This window comes from Carcharodon carcharias, chromosome 11 (assembly GCF_017639515.1).
Source record: "Carcharodon carcharias isolate sCarCar2 chromosome 11, sCarCar2.pri, whole genome shotgun sequence".
NCBI lineage: Eukaryota > Metazoa > Chordata > Chondrichthyes > Lamniformes > Lamnidae > Carcharodon > Carcharodon carcharias.
In genome coordinates, this window is record NC_054477.1 from 153,155,543 (window position 1) to 153,173,597 (window position 18,055).

The following is an 18,055-nucleotide window of genomic DNA, read 5'->3' on the forward strand; positions in this document are numbered from 1 at the left end:
GTGTAAATGTTTGATAGGGTAACTGAAGACGAGAACTAGGGGCCATAAATATACAATAATCATTCATAAATCCAATCAGGAATTAAGGAGAAACATCTTTGCTTGGAGTATGGTTAGAAAGTGGTGCCTACTACCTGACGGCATAGTTGAAACAAATAGCTTCGTTTGACAATAAACACACAAGGGAGGGAGGAATATGAGATGCTGATAGGGTTAGATTAAGAGGACAGGAGAAAGTTTGTGGAACATGAACACCAACATGGGCCTTTTAGGCGGAATGGCCTGTTCCTATATTGTAAATACTTAGTAACATCAAGGAGAATATACAAATCAACATTAGTAGAAGCAAAGTAAAACAAACCAATGTAACAGAATATTAATACAAGGCTGGCAAAGTCACCATCTGGTACAATGATATCCTTTGCCAATTGCTGTTTCAGCAACTGAAAGGATTAAAGAGTGGATTAAAGACCAAGTTCTCCATGCTGGGCGTATGGGAGGGACAAGCCAAAAAGATCAGGAACAATGGCACATGATTAAAATACAGACCACACCACTCCCCCACTCCCAACCACCACCGCCGCCCAAGCAGCTATCCCAGCTATCTTAATCTTTTGGATACTTTCCCTGGGGCAAATGATCTGCTTAAAGAAATCAAGGAGGAAGTGGGATTCTGAAAATTGTTCCAGCGATGAGAGGCTTTTGTAACATAGGTAGATTAGAGAAGCTGCGGCTGTTCTCTTTGGAGAAGAGAAGTTGAGGGGAGATTTGATAGAGGTATTCAAAATCATGAGGAGTCCGGACAGAGTAGATAGAGAGAAACTGTTCCCTTTAGTGGGAGGGTCAGGAGCTAGAAGACACCAATTTAAGGCAATTGCTTCTTTTGCCAATGTTGAAAGGGGGGAAAAAATGTTTCGTGCAGCGAGTGATTAGGATCTGCAATGAACTGCCTGAGATTGTGATGGAGGCAGATTCACTTGTGGCTCTCAAAAGTGAATTCGATAATTACCAGAAGATAAATGTTTGCAGAGCTACAGAGAGCTCTTACAGAGGGCCAACACAGACAGGACGGGATGAATGGCCTCCTTCTGCACTTTGATTCCATGAACATCATTTTCTGAGACTGTATCACTTTCTCCAGTTTCTAAATGCCGCCGGAATGTGAGGGTGACAACGATGCACCATTTGCTTACTTTATTTTGATTTTATACCCTTCAAAATAAAACTATAACAGGTGCAGCCAAAGCCAATGCCATTACAACAGACCCATCCTTAAACCTACAGCCACTGAAATAAAAAACTATTGAACCTAGAAACTTAAACTGAAGCACACAAACACTAATCTACACACAACACCCTCCAGCAATGCACACATTAGATAACATTGGCCCATAACTTCCAAGTTCCACAGCAGCATAACTGTGGGGTACCCCATAGCTGCACTGGGGAACCACCCCTCAAGTTCCTAGATAAGGATTGCATGGCAATTGCCCGGAAAGTTCCGATAGGCAATTGCACTGCACTGGAAACCATCCAAAAATGCAAATTAACTCACAAACTTTGGATGATCCTGACTGTCTTACATCAACGTTTTTTATCCAGTTACCCAGAAATCATTAGAAGAAGTTAAACCACTTCTAGCTTCTGGGTATCTGTTGTGCAGGCCTCCCCTTAACCCCATGGGGCCCCAGACTACTGACTACAGCGTACCCCCGCCACTACAAGCCCTTGACCATGACCCCCACCGTAGGATGCCCCACACATCCCCAATCCTCCACAGCAGCACCCCACGCCCCCCAACCCCTCTCACGGGACGCCCCTACCACACCCCCAACCCCGCTCACAGGACGCCCCTACCATACCCCCCAACCTCGCTCACGGGACGCCCTTACCACACCCCCCAACCCCTCTCACGGGACGCCCCTACCACACCCCCCAACCCCTCTCACAGGACGCCCCTACCACACCCCCCAACCCCTCTCATGGGACGCCCCTACCACACTCGCCAACCCCTCTCATGGGACGCCGCTACCACACTCACCAACCCCTCTCACAGCACGCCCCTACCACACCCCCACAACCCGCACAGGAGCCCCTGGCTACATTCCCTTAACTGCAGACCCACGAACTGCACATCCTCCACCTCCACCACCGCCTGACTACACACCCCCCCCGACCGACCTCACCACTAATCACCCAACCTCCCCCCGATGGACCCCTTGATTGACCCCGCCCCACTGACCACTTGACCTCCCCATCAACCAACTCGCCTGACCAAATAACACGCCCCCCCCGACCAATCCTCCCTCACTGACCACCTGACCCACCCCCACTGATCACCTAAAGCCTCTGAACAACTGACCCCGCTCCCCCCTGCCAACCAATGCCCCCGACCATTCGACATCACCGGCAACTGCCCGCAATCACCCTCTCCGCACCCCCCCTCCACAACCACCACCGCTGGCAACCCCAACCTCCTCCCCCCCATCCCCCCCACCCCAAAAAATGACCTTCTCCCTAGCTTGAAAGTGGCTGGGCCTTTAAACTTACCTGCTTTATGATGGTTAGTGCCGTGAAAAAGGAGACGTGGCCATCTTATGTCCGCGTGGGCAGCCCCCAGACTGAAGGCCTCAGGAGCATGCTGCATTGCACAGTTCTCGCCCGGCCTGTGTTGGGAAGGTCAGGCGAGAAAGGACCGCCTGGATTTCGAGGTAGGAAACTAGGAGCGGACTGGGCAATCCAACTCGGATTGCCCAATCCGTGGAAGTCCAGGTCCACGGTATCAGTCAAAATTACATCTCTCCTTCATATACAAAACTGAAACAAAATATAGACATCTATCCATGATGGCTTGGATGAAGATCACTAATAGAATATTTGGAATTGTTCCATGTTCGTTTGAAGTTACAACTGCTTTGCAATTTCTTTCAAGATGAAATTTCTTTGTACTGAGGTATTTCTTTTTTAAATTTTCTTACAAATCTCAATGATTTAGCCCTTGCTGCAGTTCCTATTTATCAAAGAACCTGATGCGATGATCAAAACTAGGGGAAAAAATCCTCTATTTTTTATGACTTCACAAAGCATGAACTAAGCCAGTTCTCTGCCAATTCATCAACTACCACTGGAATACGTGCGTTCAGAAACTCACATGACATATGCTCATCTTGTGAAATACTTATCCCAACATCATGACCAGGTTTTTAAAAAAATCAAATCCATTTAACAAGATACACATTGGTCTAGATGTTGTGGTGAGCAGTGAAGAGAGCACTCACTGCTGACCTTAAAGAAAGCTGTTCACAAAGATCTAGTGATCTCTCTGGTGTGGATTTCCCCTTTCCCAAACATCAGTTTGAACCTGGCACCAAGTCAAGGGGATCTCCAGGTGTCCAGCAACAGTGATGTCATCAACAGGGTAAAGCAGCCAATTACATTGATGTATCCTCACAGCCAGCAAACCAGGAAGTAAAATGCACTGAAACTTTCACTTTTAAATTAAAATTTTAGAGAATAAAATACATGATTATGGCACATACTTGGGATTAAGGCAGATGCTGAAATATTTAAAAACTTTTTTAAAAGGTATCCTGCTTTAAAAATGTGATTTTTTTCGCAATGTAGAAATTTGACAATTCATTATTATAAATTGATTATTTTTCAGGGTCGGTGAGGCTGTTCAGCTGTAGTTATGAACTTAGTATTGCATTAAAATTCCAGTTACACTCATTCAACAATGCGTAACTTTGTCAAGTCTTTCTCAGCAAGGCTGATAGCATAAAAGGGCAAGTTCTCAGTAGTTCAGTGATACGCATTGGAGTGCACTCTGCGGGAACTTGAAGAGCACACCAGATGTAGAAGTGTAGAATCAGTGGCAGCAACTTCTAAATTTCCATGTTTAACTATACTTGTTAGAATACAGAAGTTGCTGTCAGTTTGAGAGGAGTAATGACTATAAATGCTAACAGTTTCATTGTCATTACCACCACAAAATCTCGGTCCCTGTCTATTCATTTTAGTGGGGTCCCAAATAGAAAGGTCTGAAGGTGGATAAATAACCTGGATCAGATGGATTACACCTCAGAGTTCTAAAGAAAATAGCTGAAGTGATAGTGGAGGTGTTAGTGGTGATCTTTCAGGAATCACTGGAGTCAGGGAGGGTCCCAGAGGACTGGAAAATCGCTAATGTAACCCCCCTGTTTAAGAAGGGAGTGAGGCAAAAGACAGGAAATTACAGACCGATTAGCCTGACCTCGGTCATTGGTAAGATTTTAGAGTCCATTAGTAAGGATGAGATTTCAGAATACATGGAAGTGCATGGTAAAATAGGGCAAAGTCAGCATGGTTTCATCAAGGGGAGGTCATGCCAGACAAATCTGTTAGAATTCTTTGAGGAGGTAACAAGTAGGTTAGACAAAGGAGAGCCAATGGATGTTATCTACTTGGACTTCCAGAAGGCCTTTGACAAGGTGCCGCACAGGAGGCTGCTCAGTAAGATAAGAGCCCATGGTGTTAGAGGCAAGGTACTAGCATGGATAGAAGATTGGCTGTCTGGCTGGAGGCAGAGAGTGGGGATAAGGGGTCCTTCTCAGGATGGCGGCCAGTGACTAGTGGAGTTCCGCAGGTGTTAGTGTTGGGATCACAACTTTTCACTTTATACATTAATGATCTAGATGAAGGAACTGAGGGCATCCTGGCTAAGTTTGCAGATGATACAAAGATAGGTGGAGGGACAGGTAGTATTGAGGAGGCGGGGAGGCTGCAGAAGGATTTGGACAGGTTAGGAGAATGGGCAAAGAAGTGGCAGATGGAATACAATGTGGGGAAGTGTGAGGTCATGCACTTTGGTAGGAAGAATAGAGGCATAGACTATTTTCTAAATGGGGAGAGAATTCAGATATCTGGAGTGCAAAGGGACTTGGGAGTCCTAGTCCAGGATTCTCTTAAGGTTAACTTGCAGGTTGAGTCAGTAGTTAGGAAGGCAAATGCAATGTTGGCTTTTATTTTGAGAGGACTAGAATGTAAAAGCAGGGGTGTGCTGCTAAGGCTCTGGTCAGACCACATTTGGAATATTGTGAGCAATTTTGGGCCTCGTATCTCAGGAAGGATGTGCTGGCCCTGGAGAGGGTCCAGAGGAGGTTCACGAGAATGATCCCAGGAATGAAAGGCTTAACATATAAGGAATGGTTGAGGACTCTGTGTCTATACTCGATGGAGTTTAGAAGAATGAGGGGGGATCTGATTGAAACTTACAGAATACTGAAAGGCCTGGATAGAGTGGACATGGGGAAGATGTTTCCATTAGTAGGAGAGACTAGGACCCAAGGGCACAGCCTCAGAGTAAAGGGAAGACGCTTTAGAACAGAGATGAGGAGAAACTTCTTTAGCCAGAGAGTGGTGAATCTATGGAATTCATTGCCACAGAAGGCTGTGGAGGCCAGGTCATTGAGTGCATTTCAGACCGAGATAGATAGGTTCTTGATTGGTAAGGGGGTCAAAGGTTACGGGGAGAAGGCGGGAGAATGGGGTTGAGAAACTTATCAGCCATGATCGAATGTCGGAGCAGACTTGATGGGCTGAATGGCCTAATTTCTGCTCCTATGTCTTATGGTCTTACGGTCTAAACTGAGCTGCCTGTCCTACCTTAAGGCTGTGGGGCAGGTGAAGAGCCCAGGCAGCCTTTGCATTTTTCATGGAACCTCATCCACGGGCGGGGTGAGGTTTCATGAAGCGTTTTTAAACTTTAATAAAAATTTTTAATAAAATTCATAGACATGCCCCAGCTCACATGACACTGTCAACTGAGGGGATATGTCCGAATAGTTTTTAAAATCTTTTGTTGACCTATTCACAATGAAATTAAACCCCCTGAGGCAGCTCTGTATGAAAGAGTGCAGGCTCTGACTCAGCCTCCTCCCCCCGCCTGCACAGGGAGTGCTCAGCGCTTCCGGGCGCGTGTCATGCTGGGCGGGCTTTAATTGGACCCGCCCACATAAAACGGCAGCGCGCAGCCGATCGCGCTCCCGCTCAGCCCCCGCTAACGGGGAGAAGATTCTCCTCAGGGAGTTGTAAAGCTAAGACGTGTCTCAGTTGTGTGACTCTGAGGGCTGGATTTTTCAGCGGGAGGAGGGGGAGTGGGGGTGCAGTGGGGTGGGAGTAGGGGGATGAGCGTTGGGTGATGCAGACTGCTTACTCCCCCGAAGGGAACGTCGGTCCCGAACAGACCGACTTTTAAAAAACCTGCTCCGCAGAGATAACGGGCTGGGAGAGGCCGAAACAGGCTCAGGGGAGGACTTCTGCTCCTCGCGGACAGGAAGTCCTGCCCTCGAGGGCTGCTGGCCCATCTGATTGGCTAGCAGTTCTAGCAGTGCCAATAATGCTCAAGCCCAGCAGTGGGAACTGCCAGGACTGCGAGGAAGCACAGGAAGGAAATCAATGGGCACTGGAGTGAGGTAAGTCCTGGGGTTTAAGGGAGGGGAGGGATCATGGAGACTGGGCGTGGGCGATGGCAAAGAGAGGGCTGGAGATCTGGAATTTTGGAAGGTAAGTGGGAAGGAACAAAGTGGGAGGGTGACATCTTGGGGGGGTTGCCCTCAATATGCACAGTGCACCATCACCACCCCCCCAACCCTTTCCGCCAATTGACGTGCCACCTCTTCCTTCCTGCATTTTCAAAGAAGCTCTTTGAAAAGCAGCATTCATACTCTGGCCAGCCAGCCCTGCTCAGCATTTTATGGCAGTGGAGGCAGATTGAGGCCCTTAATTGCCAACTAATTGGGCAGTTGTTTTTATTCATTCCATGGTATGTGGGTATCGCTGGCTGAGCCAGCATTTATTGCCCATCCCTAATTGCCTTTGAGAAGGTGGTGGTGAGCTGCCTTCTTGAACTGCTGCAGTCCATGTGGTGTGTAGGTACACCCACTGTGCTGTGAGGAAGGGAGTTCCAGGATCTTTGCCCAGTGACAGTGAAGGAAAGGTGACATATTTCCGAGTCAGGATGGTGTGTGGCTTGGAGGGGAATTTCCAGGTGGTGGTGTTCCTATGGTGTCTGCTACTGGTCGTGGGTTTGGAAGGTGCTATCTAAGGACCCTCAGCGAGTTTCTGTGGTGCATCTTGTAGATGGTAGTTAAGGGCCTCATTAGGCCTAAGGGTGAGTGGCTCAACTTACCCACTCCCCGCATAATGGGAACAGGTCGAGAATAGATGGAAAGAAGAGGGCTGGGCATCCAAAATATTTTACGTGCCCCCTGCTAAAAACAGGCCTGGAGGGGGGGACATATGATCTAGACCCACGTAAAACACATTTAAAAAATAGAATTCATGTTTTGCTCTGAGCCTCCATGCTGAATATGTCCTTCTTAAAGCTGCAATAGTTTTATTATTTTCTCAATTCTTTTTTCATAACAGTCATGCACAATTTCTCTGATTGGCAGGGACAATCTGTTTTAAAGCAACAGTGCCTTTATGAAAGTTTTTGGTAAACTATTCATGTTGGTCTACAAACACAAGGCAATTACTTTTATCGGCAGGAGGGATAAAACATTATTGTGCCATTTGTACATTTTACCTGCTGAATATTCTGTTCCCACCAATGTTTCTGGTAGAGAATTCTGTGTTTGAACAACACCCTGCTTAAAAAAAATTCTCCTGACCAATTGCTCTGTTTTTTTTTGGTGATGACCTTTTTAAGCCAGCCAGTGTGGGAGTGGTGAAATGCAGAAACTCCCTGATGTTCCTGAAATGCTTAATACATTTTGATTGCTGTGAGTCTTGGTAACCTTTCTCCACACATGTCCTTGTCATGATCGGCGGTGTATGAAAGATTCAGTATGACAGGCAAGTCAATAAAAATAAAAACAGAGATGGACAAATGTTGCCTGGTGGGCAGAAATCTCTTTCAGAGCTAGTGATCACAGTGCTGAGCTTGACCAGGGAGCTCATTGGTGAAAAACTAGATTTCATTTTACTTTTGTTCTTTCAATGTCCGATATCATCAATGTTTAACTAGACACTGATAAGTATCAAATTCACAGGGAAAAGGCGATAGAAATTAATGGGTTGTGAGAAGTGAATCAGCCATCTTGAAGGCGTAGAGAGACTGTTTTCTATTTGTGAGTAAATCCAGGACAAGAGGGTATGACTACACGATAGCCACCAACAGATCAAATTTAGGAAGTGTTTCCTTACATAGACAGTATATGGTGAGAACGTGCACCATGTTGTCACAGGGAGTGTGTGAAGCCGATAGCAGTGACACGCACCTGAGGGAGAAAAGAATAAAGGGACATGGGGACAGGGTGGGAAGAGGTAATTAAAATGTGAGAAGGCTTGTGTGGTGTATCAACACTGGTGCAGGCCAGTTGGGGCAAATGATCTGTCCCAGTGCTGTAGATTCTATGCAATTTTATGTTAAAACTGTCGGTCATCAACAAAGGGCAGAGAAAAATTATGCCAGCAGGAAGGATCGGGATGGTGGATGTCTCTCAGGAGGGAAAAACAGTGTCCTGATTATACAGTTAATATGGTAAAAGGCATTTAAACCGAAAGAGCATTTCCCTCTCCTGATCATAGACTGCCAACATTTCAACATCTCAAAGACTTTTGGTGGCACTCTACACTCTGGGAGAGTTAATATATGTGAAGATCAGAGTTAATGTCTGATGTAGCAGGTATTACAATACACATTTCAAAGTGCAGCAGAAAGAGCAAGCCTTAATTTTAAAAGCAGTGGACATCCCCTGGTTAGAAGGCTTCACTTTAACACTTCCAAGAATCCAGTTGTCTGGATAAGCATCATTTAATGTAAATATTAATTTCTTTTTCTCTGCTTAGTCATACCAACATAGGTCAAAATCAATAACCATCAATTGGGATCATTTCATGCAACATAGGATCTTTTTTTTGAAAAGGGATTAATTGATATGAGACTACCTGCTCCTTATTCCACATAATTACATCCCAAGGTGGCTCATAGGATTGCGATCAGAGTTTGACCCTGAACCACGTAAGGAGATAGCAGGGAGCAGGATCAAAAGTTTGGGCAAAGAAATAGGTTTTAAAGAATGACTTAGGGCAGAATATTGCGCCTGTCGAGGGGACAAGCGCCCGACCCGATCGAGCGTGAAATAATGTGCAATGATGTCGGGCGAGCATCCTGATGTCATCGCCCACTCGCTATTTCTGTCGGCGGGCGCACGCAGAAGTCGGCAGTGCGCCTGCTGACAATTAACAGGCCTATTGAGGGCATCAAAGTAATAATTAAATGAGAATTTTCGCTGCCCGTCCAACCCTACGGTTGGCGGGCAGGCGAAAAGGCCAAGCGGCCTTTAGATATTTTAGGGAGCCTCGTCCACGGGCGGGTTGAGGTTTCCAATAGCAAATAAAAATTAAATAACAATTTTTAGATTTCGTTCATAACATGGCCCCTGCGTATGTGACAGAGTCACGTGAGGGGATATGTTTTTAACATTGCCAAACTTTTTTAACTTTTTATGTTAAAAAATCTTCAGCTCCCTGAGGCCGTCGGTGCCTCAGGGAGTTTTTACTGCGCACGTTCGCGTGCACGTGCGAGCTTCAGTGCTCGCGCTCCTCCCGCATCCACCCCGGCAGCGCTGAGGCGCTACAGCGCGCGTTTGACCCAGGCTGGCCCTTAATTGGCCCAGCCGGCGTGAAATCGCAGTCGGAGACTGATCGCAAGCGGCAGTGGGCTTCCCGGCCTCTCCCGGGTCCACCCACCGAGCCCACCCCGACTACCGGAAAATCCTGGCCTTAAAGTAGGAGAGAAGGGGTAGAGAGGCAGACAGTTAGGGAGGGGGCATTCCAAACCTTAGGGCCCAGGCAGTTGAAAGCATGGATGCCAATGGTGGAGTGGTGAAGATTGGGTGCACAACATCTCAGAGTTAGAGGAGTGGAGAGAATACGAACCAACTCCACTCCCAACAACCCTTCCGCCCTTCCTCCTAACCAGTCTGCATTAACTGGCCTGTTTTTTTAAAAAACCGCACTAATATATCAACTACCTTTTCTCAGTTATAATTCAGTACTTCTGGCATGCTTAAGAATGTTAACCAGTGCCTTTATTCGCTCAGCCATTTCCTTGAAGATTGCAGGATGGATACCTTGTGGTCCAGGTGTCCTTTATATATAGTTAATGCTTTGAATTTATTTATAACACATGCTTTATTGACCTCGACATATGCTATAGATTTCTGAGCCAGTTTAATTGCACCTGGAATATGTCCACAGTGTTCATTTGTGAGGACTGATACAAAGAATTAATTTAACCCATCTGTTACTTCATAATGCCCTGTAATATTTCTATCCAGCCAATCCCTTTAAAGGGCCCATCTGGTCTTTAATGCTCTCATTACTCTGCTTGTAGCTAAAAGAAAGTATATTTATTTTTATCATGTACTGCTTACTATTCATCATTCTCTTACCTTCTTATCCCTTCTAATACTCATGTTAGTTAACTTCAACTGATTTTGGATAAGTGAAGTGAGTCCAATTTTTTTTTCCCCCTTTTGGACACTTGCAGCTGTAAACCAACAGAGCTGAATAATTTTTAACCAGACTTTGATAGAGACTTCACATTGCTTGCGATTGTTAACAAAACATCTACAGCTGCTATCAGCTATTCAGCTTGTAAATGGCACCGTAGGGTATCAGCATATGAAAGCTAACAGATTTGCCTAAAATTCCTCTCTCTGGTGTTTTACCAGAAATATTAACTCAATTGTTTTAAATACCTTGAAGTACCTAAAATGGTGAAATCAGGAATTTCAGACAAATAGAGTGTTTGTATGAATGTATCTGACGGTGCCAATGTAAAGTGTTTCTTCTTATGTTAAGCCCTTTAATAAATTGGATGGCTACAATTTATGCCCGTCCTGTTTAGGAGACAGCTCTGTCCATGCCTGGATGCTATTTCCAAGAAACTATTTCCGCTGGCTGGGGAGTCTGGGACTGGGGGCATCAAAAAATCAGAGCCAGATCTTTCAGAAGTAAAATTAGGAAACGCCTCTTCACACAAAGGGTGATAAAAGCTTGGAACTCCCTTCTACCGACGATGCTAAATCAATTCTTCATTTTGAAGCTAGATTGGCAAAGTTCTGGTCGCAAAAAGTATCAAAGGATAAGGGACAAAGACGTTGGATTTAGATGGAATTAGATCACAAATATTAGCAGCTAATAGGGAGATGGATCACGAACCATCCACGATCTCGCTGAATTGAGGAACAGGTTTCAGGTGCTGAATAGCCTACTCCTGTAAGTTCCTATTTCCCTATGACACATGGTGCCCACAATGTTGGACGTTTGGATGTTTTAGCAAATGTGGAAGGAAGAATCTTTATTGGCTGAGCATTATAAAATAAAATCAAGTAAGTTTAAAAGAGCATCCAAAAGCAGACCTGCTGAGCCCTCTGCCAACCGGATTTGACACAACAGTTTACTTTACACTTCAGGTGGTGTCAAATTGAGGTTATGTTTGGTTATTATCTCCATGGCTCACGCTTTGCTTCATTTAGGAGTTAGGGTAGACCCTGGCGCCACATTTACACTAGCCCAGAGTCAGTGCAAAGGTGAAATCACCTTGCATCAACATAAAACCTTGCATTCCAAGAGAGTGGGTAGAATCTTCTGGCTGGTGTGTGGGTGGCGGGTCCTGCATGTCAGCGCTTAAAATGTCACGCGAGTGTCCCGATGTCAGTGTGCAGCATTGCGATATTTCGGTCAGCGGGCACGCACAGCAGCAGGATGCGTGCCCGCTATTAATTAAAGGCCTCATTAAGGCCCTTAACTTGCCAATTGTCGAGGATTTTGAGGGGCCCGTGTGAACTTCGGGTCGGCGCATGGGTCCAACGGGCAGGAGGGGAGGAGATTTTTGAATAAAACTCATGCACTGGCGAGATATGTGGACTCAGAGGCGTTGTTCATGTTTTCCACAAAGTTTTAATTGCAGAAAATGTTTTAAAGTTGCCTGTTTGATTGTTAGCAGTTCACATCGATTTCAAAGAGCTTTTTGTGTACTTTGCAAGCAGTCTGCAGATAATAATCTTTATCGGGCCTGCAGCTTTCCGGAGGCCTCCATTTAGCCTGGGGATATGGGTTCTGACATCTCCACTGGAGGCAGCTCCTCTGAGGAGGAAGGGAGGGATAGAATAAGGAAGAGCCAGGACTGGACAATCAGCCTCCAGGGGAGCAAGCTTTGGGAGGCCAGGTGCAGGCACAATGGGCGCAGGGCCAAGAGGTTGTCCAAGGTGGAAGGGGCCACAGAAGAGCCACTATCCTGCTGCCAGGGTTTACAGGCAGAGAAGCAGCTACCTCAATATGTCTGAGGTGCAGTGTCAAAGGAGGCTCCATCTGTCAAGGGAGACAGTCAACTATATTTGTCAGACGATTGACCCTGAGATCTCCCCTAACTGTATGGATGGACACCCCATGTCAGCGGCTCTGATGGTCACAGTTGCCCTTCACTACTATGCCTCTGGCTCCTTCCAGGGCTCGGCGGGTGATCTTTGCGGTGTCTCCCAATCAGCTGTACACACTTGTTACAGACACTCTGTTCAGACGGATATCCACCTTTATCCACTTCCGCTGGGACGAGGCAAGTCAGGCACAGCGAGCCAGAGGCTTTGCGGCCATTGCTGGCTTCCCCCGTGTCCAGGGTGCTATAGACTGTACACGTGGCCATCAAGGGGCCGGCAGGTGAGTCCGGTGTAGGGATTCCACTCTATGAATGTGCAGATAGTGTGTGGTCACAGGATGCAGATTCTGCAGGTCTGTGCAAGGTACCCAGGCAGCTCCCACAACACCTACATCCTCAGACACTCCCAGGTGCCGGGGCTCTTCAGTGCTCCAGCCCGGCTGGATGGATGGCTGCTGGGTGACAAGTGCATTCCCTCCGAAGGTGGTTCATGACACCTCTCCACCATCCAAGAACAGAAGCTGAGCAGCAGTACAATAGGAGCCAGGGCTCCACAAGGGCTGTGGTGGAGAGACTCATCAGTCAATCAAGATGTGCTTCCGTCGCCTGGACCACTCAGGGTGCGCACTCCAGTACCCCCCAGATCACATCTCTCTGATAGTGGTAGCATGCTGCACTCTGCACAATCTTGCGTTGGAAAGGGGGGGATGCAGTTGATGATGAAGACCTTGAGGCTGCACATGATGAATCCAGCAGTGGCTCAGAGGATGAGGAAGCACAGGGTGATGATGAGGGGCAGCACACCAACCTACTACTACACCAAGGAGGCAGGGACACCCGGGAGGCTTCAATCCAATGAACCTTCAGCTAGCTCCACATACATGGATCTGCAGGACCAGCATTGCCTGGCGCTTCCACACATGGGAATTAGGTGCCACATCTTCCACCTCATCAGCTGCAACTAAGGGCTTAGTACAGAAACATCAATGTCCACTCAAACACTCATGAGATGTCTGTGAAAAAGGCAAATGCAGCACAAAGGAAACACGCTCAGCCATGGTCAGAAAAGTGGACTTTATAATGTCCAACATATAACAGAAAGGTCTCTATTGCACACATATGTATATTTTTCCCTACTCTAAGGCCAACACAAAATCACCAGTGACAAACCTGTGGAGTGCCTAACGTGCTTTATGCTTACGTTTATGGGTGCTACGTCTAGGTGCTGCCCCCTCAATCAGAGTGGCTTGTGAGACAGCCTGCTGACTCTGCTGTCCTATTGGTCTCGATGACCTTGGCGGCCGTCCTCTGACCCGTGGAGCCTGTGCTGGCCCCGCCTGGGAGGGAGCAGCCAGTTCCAGAACTGGCACCTCCCCAGTTGTCGCAGCCTCAACGGAAGCAACATTGACCGGCAGAGGGACGGAGGAGCTACTGCCCTCATCCGGAGCGCCCTGAGAGGAGATCACAGTGACGACAGGCAGCTGCTGCGCTGACGTGAGGTCACATTGGACCTCCCTGCTCACCGCCGATGGATGCGCACTGAGCGCCGATGCTTGGTGCCCAGAACATCTCCCACATTGGGAATGACCATCCGTGGCCATTACCGCTGTGAGGGCTTGCAGGTCAGAGCATAACCCAATCAGAAGATTCTCCATCCGATCGAAGCCCCTCTCCATGAGAATCGCCAATCTCTCAGTGGAGGAAGCCTGAAGCTCTGCCCTGAGGTTCATGCCTTCATGTGCTCTCTGCCTGGACACCTCCATCGCAGAGACCAACTGAAGCACACCCTCATACAACCCTGCCAGACACTCCCATGAATCCTGCTGCTTGTCCTGCAGCTGCTGCATTGGTGACATCTCCAGAAGCACATCATCAGTGCCGGACTCAGCATGTGCCTGGTCCCTGCAGTCCTCCGGCTGCTGGTGCCATCGGCACTCTCTGTCCGTGCCATCTCCTCCAGCGATCGTGATTTGCCCTCTCCACTGTGACCCGGAACTCTAGCCGACGGTAAAGTCCCCACCGAGGTGTTTGTGTGTGCGCTCGTGGCTGGCTGGCTGAAATGATGTACCGCAAGTTGCACGTCTTGGGCCCAGGTGTGAGGGTGGGTGGGGGGTGCGGCGGGTGGCTGCTGCGGTATCTATAGGGGCAGCCATGTGGTGGTGATGCTGAAATTAACAACAAGGACAGTGCATCAGTTAGTGTTCAGTCAGTTAAACCTTTCATCCCTTTTCCCCCCAGCCTCATAAGTCGCTCATCCTTCAAGACCCTAAGGAGACAAACATTGGTGAGGTGGAAAAGATTCAAGAGGAGGCCCAAACATTAGACGCACATACAGACAGGCTGGTCAGATGGCCTCAGGAATGCCACATGGGCATGTTACGTACCATTGGGGTGGGAAAAGTGCAGAGGTACCTGACCAGGATGCATGCTGGCCTGGAGAGTTGTGGTGATGAGGAAACATCGCAAACGCTTGTGACATTTGCCGTGGAGCACAGGAGATTGACAGGTCACATTGTTGACCTTCATACCGTTAGGAGGGGCATAGAACGGGTGGACAGAAGGCAACATTTCCCCTTGGAGCAGGGATGAGTAACATGGGGGCATTTATTTAAGTTGAGTGCCATGAGGTTCAGACCTGAGGTACTGAGGAGCTTTTTGGATGGGGTAATGAGGGGTGCACTGGCTGAAAGGGTGCAGGAGGTTCCAAACACCCTATGATGCAATAAGCCTTTGGATGTGCAGCAGTCTTGGCATGTTAGGCCATGAGGATAGTGGTCACAAAGGGGTTAAGGTGACTTTGGAAGGTGGTGGAGATGCAATTCCTCAAGGGGACGAGGGTCCCTTCTGTATGACCCACACGACAGAGTGTCTCAGTCTGTGAATGAGCAGTGTTGCAGCATTAATTATTGCAGCAGCCATCAGTGGTTTTGATGGTGGGGAGACAGAGTGGATGGGACTGTGGATGCTGCACCCCAGCCTCGCCGAAACCTGCTGCCCTGGCCGCCTGCCTCCTGCCCAGCTCCATGGCCTGTTCCTCGTAGGTGGTGAGGCGCTGGAGCACAGCGTGCCCACCACCAGTCCTCTGGCACTCCCTGAGATTGTGTTCAGTTTTTGCCTGCAGAACAGAGAAGAGCATTTATTGGGGCTGATCTCTTATGTACTCTGCACACGCACGCTGCACCCCAACCACAGTGGCCCATCTGAGGCCTCCAGCTGCTCCTGTCCACACTACTGGTGGTCAGTCCCCAGAAGATCGTGCAGTTGGTCCCAACCACCATCCCCCAACGGCCACCTTGGACACATTCGGCGTCCATCACTTTGAATAACACACGGGTCTTAGCGCCCATGGCAAGGAGGCGCAACTATGTGCGGCACAGATGCCAGCAGATGGCTCTTGGCCACCACACCATGAGGCTCCCCTTCCACCATCTCATCACCATCAATAAGACATGTATTGGAGTTCTGAGTATGTGTCTAGCTGCCTCCCCTGCAGGTTGCCCCCAGACTACTCAAATGCGACAAACACCAACATATGCTGCAGGGAGAACCCATCTTCTCCTCAACCACTAAGACTGATGTAAGCATGGTCACTATCTGTTTGCCCACTAAGCGTGTGCCAAATGCCCAATGCAGTAACGACAATAAGATGTGGGTGGGGGAACGGACTCTCAAAGGCTAAGGCTGCCTTCTGGGTCAAATGGCCAAAGCTGACATGGTACTCACCCTTCCAAGAGCACTGCAAATCATTGAATCTCTTGCGGCACTGCTTGCCTGTGCACCGCACGTCAACATGGGCGCTTACTGCATCACCAACCTCCTGCCGTGCCTGCCTGGTGACATGGGTGGGGGGGGGGTCCCTCCTCTTCCCATCATCTGGATGCAATATATCCCGACAGCTGGAAACCTCTTGGAGGAGGACAGCAGGGACTGCGTCGGAGAAGCGAGGGACACAGTGACCACACCCCCCCCCCCACCCCCAACCCCCGCTGGTTTCTCCTGCAGCCTGCCCCCCTCCTCCTGCTCATGCTCCTGTCCTGTGACAGCTGCCTCTCTCTCACCCCGAGTGGCCATGGTGCACTGCCTCAACGAGGCTGCCTGGCCACTCTTTAGACAGACTGTCGGTTCCCCATTGGAACCAGTGGTCTGAAGCCGCCCGCCTCGGTGACTATTTTCCCGTTGACCACGGGAGTCACTAACCCGCTGGGTGGGCCTTAATTGCCCTGCCCGTGGAAAATAGCGGCATGGCCTGTTTCGGTGGCGACAATCGGCTGCCTGCCCGCCCGTCAAAGGCAAAATTCTGGCCAGCGTGCATCCTGTTTGTTAGTGTTCTCCAATATCTTTAATCAAATAACTCTTTTGTGGTCAGTATGAAAGATGCTACTATTGAAGAAAATGAGAATTTACAACAGAATCTAATAAGAGGCCATTTTCCCAATGAAGCCTGATCCTTTACACCTGTACAGGTTCTGTTTTATAATGAAGCCTACAAACCCCCTTAGCTTGGCCTAAATAGCCAAGTGGTTATGGTACTGGGTTTGTAATCCCAAGATCAAGAGTTCAAATCTCACAATGGCAAACTATGAAACAATGTAACTTCATCTGAAACAGATGGAAACGGGTTTGTACTCAAAAGAGTTACATTAGAAATTAAAAATAGCCAAGTGGTTATGGTACTGGGTTTGTAATCCCAAGTTCAAGAGTTCAAATCTCACAATGGCAAACTATGAAACAATGTAACTTCATCTGAAACAGATGGAAATGGGTTTATACTCGAAAGAGTTACCCAACATTTTCCTTTAAACTTTGTTCTTGGTTTTACAGCTGACCTGAATTAGGGGCTGTGCCTGATTTATCCCAATTTTGTTGATTTGGTTTTCATTTAAAAGATTATCAAGAGTTCAAATCTCACAATGGCAAATTATGAAACAATGTAATCAAGAGTTCAAATCTCACAATGGCAAAAACTATAGCCTACGGCCATACTAGTCTGAAAACGCCTGATCTTGGAAGCTAAGCAGACTCAGGGCTGGTTAGTACTTGGATGGGAGACCACCTGGGAATACCAGGTGCAGTAGGCTTTGCTTGGCCTAAATAGCCAAGTGGTTATGGTACTGGGTTTGTAACCCCAAGATCAAGAGTTCAAATCTCACAATGGCAAACTATGAAACAATGTAACTTCATCTGAAACAGGTGGAAATGGGTTTATACTCGAAAGAGTTACCCAACATTTTGGGCTTGGCCTAAATAGCCAAGTGGTTATGGTACAGGGTTTGTAACCCCCAGATCAAGAGTTCAAATCTCACAATGGCAAACTATGAAACAATGTAACTTCATCTGAAACAGATGGAAACAGGTTTACTCAAAAGAGTATCAAGAGTTCACAATAGCAAACTATGAAACAATGTAACTTCATCTGAACAGGAACAGATGGAAACATGTTTGTACTTGAAAGAGTTACGTCTTGGTGCGCGGTGGTCTTCCGTCTGAACGTTCCCCTGTTCGGATAGAATTCCACATTGGCCCCAAGCCCCGTCCCCTCCCTCGGGTGCTGGTGCCCCGCAATATGAGCTGCCTCGGGGACATGCCCTCCGTGCCTTTTGGCATGGCAAAGAGGGGCTTTTTGTATGG

The 18,055-nt window shown here is 47.8% G+C and overlaps 1 pseudogene; it reads left to right on the forward strand.

Annotated features, from left to right (window-relative positions):
* The first annotated feature begins 17,396 nt into the window (after window positions 1-17,396).
* On the forward strand, window positions 17,397-17,505 carry LOC121284513 (annotated as a pseudogene).
* The last annotated feature ends 550 nt before the right edge of the window (window positions 17,506-18,055 follow it).